The sequence below is a fragment of the Dipodomys ordii genome, unplaced genomic scaffold, assembly GCF_000151885.1.
Source record: "Dipodomys ordii isolate 6190 unplaced genomic scaffold, Dord_2.0 Scaffold80, whole genome shotgun sequence".
Taxonomy (NCBI): Eukaryota; Metazoa; Chordata; class Mammalia; order Rodentia; family Heteromyidae; genus Dipodomys; species Dipodomys ordii.
In genome coordinates this window covers 3,908,740-3,915,174 of record NW_012267296.1, presented here as the reverse complement: position 1 = coordinate 3,915,174, position 6,435 = coordinate 3,908,740, and the positions used below count along the sequence as shown (strand labels likewise).

Below are 6,435 nucleotides of genomic sequence, written 5' to 3'. Positions count from 1 at the left end.
ATCAGCCTTAAAAATTCCACTAGTCAACTAATTCTAATACAGCTATTATAAAATTTTCAGAGTAAATGGATGTACAAAATATCCTTACAGTCTGAAAATGTGCTTTAATGATTATCCTATATTTATAATTTTTGTATCTCACTTTATGTTTTACTCTAATCCCAGTTGTACTATGTGATCTAGTTATACTAAATTTCAGGTTTTGTGACATGTATGCATGTCTGAGAATGTCTGCTGTATGTCATCACTTATAACCATAGAATTTTAGAACATGAATCTATGTGATTCCCAGGTATTCAGAAATTGTGCAATGTTATTAATCAGAATATTATTTGGACATATGTTTAACTCATTGTCTCTTGAATGTCCTTTGCCCTGAATGATTGTTAATTTGGTTAGATCTGCTACTACAAAATATTAGAGCTACCAAATGCTAAGTATTTTCTTCAAGATAAAATGTGATAAGCTCTAAAAAAATCAGGAATTAAGTTTGGTGCAGGTGGTATATGCCTATAATTATAGCTATTTAGGAGACTGAGATCTATTATTATAAAAGTGATGTACAGAGGAGTGACCATTTCATAAGTCAGGCAATGAGTACATTTCCTTTGGGACAATGTCATCCCTTCCTTTGTGTCTCACAGATTTTCCTCCCATCTCTGGCCAAAAGTTGTACAGTTCATTTTCAACTTAGTGTCTAGTGAGTACTACTGCTGCATTTGTTTAACCTTTGTCACTTCATTTCTATAGTCTCTTTGTCCCCCAAATATTTTATTCTTTGATTGATTTAAAATAATAATTTTTATTGTAAACATAAATGGAGCAGGCTTCTGAGAGTAAAGATAACATATCATGATATATATTGAAGACACTTTCCTTTTTAATAACTACAAGTTGACAATAAATTTTTGGTTAGCAAGTCATTGATCTTACAATTATTTTAAGGGGACATGGGAAATTATTGATTAGACATACAACTACAAACAAGCAAGATTATACAGTAAACATCAAGAAGGTCCCTAACACATCTTCACTGAGAAAAGATAGCAGAAAAATTCCAATTTTTCATACTTACAGATGCAATTAAATCCTTTAGCAATTACTGCATGATATTTCAACTATAGATTTTTATGAACTTCTATATTTCTATTGATTTCACTAAGGCAATATATTAACAAATGTACAATTAATTTTAAAACTTGGAAGAGAAAACATTTTTTTCTATTTTTAATGAAACTGTAAGTTCAATATTTTATTTAAAAGTACATATAATTTCCATATATAATTGGGTACAGTAACTAAGAACTTACATCTCATTTCTGTACCTCACTGGGTAACAGAATTTGTCTTGGCATTTACAAATGCATAACAAGAAAAATACATTTAAACTTCAAAATTAAAATGAAACATTTAACTTACCAAAGTAGTTGGGATATTTTTCCCTCAATTAAATTATCCAAAATTATTTTATATTCATTTCTTCTGCACTTGTTTTGTTCAGCAGATATTTTGGCACAATTTTGTCTATTTAGACAATATAGTACAATTATTATATTTTCTTTATTTTTTTCTGCATGTCTGCTTTAGATTTTAGGCATCTGACTTGGGGTATATTTAATCAATAATTATAAATATCATGAAATTTTGTCATACAGAAAAGACTGAGATCAGTTCAAAACAAAATGTGTATTCTAGGCATATGTTCTCTTCAGACATAAATAGAAGGAAACACTGATTAGAAGAGTCCATTGTTGAAAAATAATTTCATATTCTGCTTTATTTGGCCAGCATTCTAGAATTAAAAACGGATAACAATGCTAAAAAATGATGAGTATGATATTATATTTAATCAGAATAAACAAAGTGACTACTAAGATCTAAAGACATGAACAAACAAGAATAACTCTAGAGCATTGTTATATATCTGTTGATTAAAACAAACACTGCTACAGTCTAATCTGAAGCATTTATTTTGAACAAATTAAAACTAGTATGAAGTACTTTTACCAATATCAATAATTGATTTCTTTTGAGGGATTTTTCTACTTTTACAACCATGTTCATAAAACAAAATAAATCAAAATAATCCTAACAAGACTTAAGACACAATAGCTATGTCAAAGATAGAAAGATGTATCTCCCTGATTCCAGATTCAAAGAGAATATTTAATATCAATACAAGCTTATCTTCTCTATTGTTGGCAGGTTTATATGATAGTTTAAATATGTGTACACAAATTTTGTAATCACCATGTTGCCCAAATTACATTCTAAGATTCTTCCCTCTTAAAAATGTGACTTTTCTTGCCATGCACCGAAAGCTCACGCCTGTAATCCTAACTACTCAGGAGGCTGAGATATGAGGATCATGGTTGAAAGCCAGCCCAGGCAGTAAAGTCTGTGAGACTCTTATATCCAATAAACTACTCTGTAAGAGGAAGCTGGAAGTGGCGCTGTGTCTCAAGTGGTAGAGCAATAGCCTTGAGCACAATGAGGCTTAGGGACAGCACCCAGACCCAGAGTTCTAGCCCCAGTACCGTCAAGAAAAGTGTTCTTTTCTCATTTATTTATAACAATACAATATAAGGTAATAAAATGTAATATAATTTATGCCTCTCTCTATATGCTTTGTTTTGTTACCCAGAAACCATGAGGAATCCATATAACATATAGTAGGTAAATGTGCCCTAGTTCTATCCACATATCCACACCTTCAACCATTATATATGATGGTGTACCATTCAGATGGTTTGAAACCCCGACCTTTAATTTCTTTGATTACTTCTAAATGAAGCAATTAAAATTCCTGCTGAATGCTACCTACATTACAGACTTATGAGAAAACCTCCTGGTTCTGGACTGCCCCTATCCATTGTTGGGGAGGGACCTCCTGTCAAAGGTAGGAGCCCAGATTCACTTCCAAGAAAAAGGGGCCTCTGTTAGGGGACCCCAAGTACAGCCCCTCCAAGTCCTAACTCTGCGCCTAGAGGATGAACATCGATTACATGAAAGCCCTCAGTCAGCCTCGATCGACCCCCAGTGGTTGTCAGATTTTCCCCAGGCTTGGGCGGAGACGGCGGGAATGGGACTGGCTACAAACCAGCCTCCTCTGGTCATTGGACTTAAGCCCTCGGCTACCCTGGTGATGATATATCAGTATCCACTAAGCAGGGAAGCCAAAAATGGAATTAGGCAGCATATACAAAGGCTGCTACAATTGCGCATCCTAAAACCATGCCAATCTCCATGGAACATGCCCTTATTGCACGTCAAAAAGCCCGGGACTGGAGACTACCGTCCAGTGCAGGACTTGAGCGAAGTAAACTGGAGGGCAGAGGATATACATCCTACGGTGCCTAATCCCTACAACTTACTAAGTACGCTGCCCCCGAGCCACACATGGTATACAGTGCTAGATTTAAAAGATGCCTTCTTCTGCATGAGACTAAGTCCTCAGAGTCAGCCAATCTTTGCTTTTGAGTGAAGAGATCCAGAATCAGGTTTTTCAGGACAGCTCACATGGACGAGATTACCGCAAGGATTCAAAAACTCCCCGACCCTGTTTGACGAGGCTCTACATCAGGACCTGGCCAATTTCAGAGTCAGCCATCCTCAGTTCACTCTTCTACAGTATGTAGATGACCTGCTCCTAGCAGCCGAGACTCGAGATGACTGTCTAACAGGTACCGGGGCCCTTTTAAAGAGGCTAGGGGAGTTAGGGTACAGGGCCTCAGCCAAAAAGGCCCAAATTTGTGTCAGGCAAGTGACTTACCTAGGCTATAAGCTGGAAGGAGGGCAGAGGTGGCTAACAGAGAGTCGTAAACAAGCCATCACCCAGATCCCGCTGCCCACAAGCTCACGGGCCCTGAGGGAAGCGCTGGATTTTGTTGCTTGTGGATACCAGGATTCACTGAGTTGGCAGCCCCTCTGTATCCCCTTACCAGGGCTAATGCCCCGTTTTGGTGGGAAAAAGAGCGACAACAAGCTTTCAATCAAATTAAAAAGGCCTTATTATCAGCTCCGGCTTTGGGCCTCCCGGATGTGACCAGGCCATTCACTTTATATGTGGATGAATGACAGGGAATTGCAAAAGGAGGTTTGACCCAAAAATTAGGGCCCTGGAAAAGACTGGTGGCCTACTTTTCAAAAAAAACTGGACAGTGTGGCGGCCGGATGGCCCCCATGTCTCCGTATTATTGCAGCTGTGGCCGTGTTGGTAAAAGACTCTGATAAACTAACCTTGGGACAGGCCTTGACGGTGATGGCCCCCCATGCCATAGAGAGTTATTCGCTAGCCCCCTGACCGTTGGCTTTCAAATGCCCGGATCACCCATTACCAGACCATGCTGTTAAATCCCCACCAGATTCGGTTCGGGGCCACGGTCTCTCTCAACCCAGCAACTCTACTTCCGGACTCAGACTCTCACCTCTCCATCGAACATGATTGTCATCAAATCCTGGCGGAAGTGCACGGGACCCATGAGGACTTGACCAACCAACCCCTACCAGATGCTGAACACACCTGGTACACAGATGGAAGCAGTTTCCTGCATAACGGTGAGCGGAAGGCGGGGGCAGCAGTAGTAGATGGGACCACAGTCATCTGGGCATCGGCCCTAGAACCTGGAACCTCAGCGCAGAGGGCTGAACTCAATGCCCTGATGCAGGCGCTGAGGGCTGAACTCATCGCCCTGACGCAGGCGTTGACAATGGCCCAGGGAAAAAAGTCAACATTTACATAGACAGCCGGTATACTTTTGCTACCGCACATGTCCATGGAGAGATTTATCGGAGGCATGGGCTGTTAACTTCGGTGGGAAAGGACATTAAAAACAAAAAGGAAATCCTAGACCTCCTGCAGGCCCTCTTCCTACCTAAAAAGGTGAGTATCATCCATTGTCTGGGTCACCAGGTGGGGAGGGACCCCGTAGTGGTAGGGAACAGGATGGCGGATGAAACTGCTAAGACAATGGCCTTACAAAACCAAACCCTTGCCTTGGCCACATCCCGAGAACGACAACCAAACAAACAACGTCTCTTCAAGTATTCAGATCAGGACATAGAGATGGCCAAAAAGCTAAAGGCAACCTTTAATGACTCTACCAGGACTTGGGAATATAAAAATAGGACTATATTGCCTCGAAAGGATGCGAGGAGGCTGGTCACCTACCTGCACAGGTGGACCCACTTGGGTTACAAAAAGCTAGAGACTCTTTTACAGAGAGAGGAGCAGTTTCATTACATTCCAGATCTATCGGGCATAATTAAACAGGTTATAGACTCTTGTGTTCCCTGCGTCAAGGTTAATGCAGGCCGATTCCAAGCACGCGCCGGAGTCAGAATGAGAGGAGAATGACCCGGCACCAACTGGGAGGTCGATTTCACTGAAACCAGGCCTGGCAAATACGGAGCTAAATATCTCCTAGTCTTTGTAGATACCTTCTCCGGCTGGACAGAAGCCTTCCCCACCAAACAAGAGACAGCACAAGTGGTAGTCAAAAAGATTTTGGAAGAGATTTTTTCCTCGATTTGGGCTCCCTAAGGTAATAGGGTTAGATAATAGTCCTACTTTCGTCTCCCAGGTAAGTCAAATAGTGGCCAAGCTTTTGGGGATAGATTGGAAATTACATTGTGCCTAAAGACCCCAAAGTTCAGGACAGGTAGAGCGGATGAACAGAACAATCAAAGAGACCCTAACTAAATTAGCCCTAGAAACTGACACTAAAGACTGGATCCAACTCCTTCCCATGGCCCTGTTTAGAGCTCGGAACACTCCTGCAAGCCATGGACTGACTCCCTACGAAATCCTATATGGGGGACCCCCTCCCATAGCAGATTTCCTTGACCCTGTCATTGATTCTTTTGCAAATACCCAAAGTTTACAAGCGCGGCCTCGAGCTCTACAACTCATCCAGAGACAGGTGTGGAAACCCTTAGCGCTGCTTACACAGCCGGGAGTTCTACCATCCCACACCCCTTCCAGATCGTTGATGAGGTGTACGTGAGGAGACACCAATCCAGGACCCTCGAGCCATGGTGGAAGGGCCTGTACACTGTGCTGCTGACCACACCTACTGCGCTGCAGGTAGACGGGATCGCCGCCTGGATACACGCCTCCCACATCAAGCGTGCATCACCTAGAGACGGCAAGGACCCCAGTGAGCCATCCGAATGGAAGCTGCAGTGCACTCAAAACCCTCTCAAGATAAGACTTTTAAAAACTGTTTAATATTTCTTGCTGTTGTGACCTTGACAGTAGCGGGGGCAGGAATGGGGAGTGCTGCTTATGTGGAAGGGTATCAACACATGAAACAGCTAAAGGCCGCTATAGCAGAGGATTTAAAGGGGATAGAGAAATCCATCTCTGCATTGGAAACCTCCCTCACCTCCCTGTCAGAGGTTGTGCTTCAAAATCGAAGAGGCCTAGACTTAGTT

At 41.7% G+C, this 6,435-nt stretch overlaps 1 pseudogene; it reads left to right on the top strand.

Moving 5' to 3' along the window:
• Window positions 1-817: 817 nt before the first annotated feature.
• LOC105992137 lies at window positions 818-6,229 on the top strand (annotated as a pseudogene).
• The last annotated feature ends 206 nt before the right edge of the window (window positions 6,230-6,435 follow it).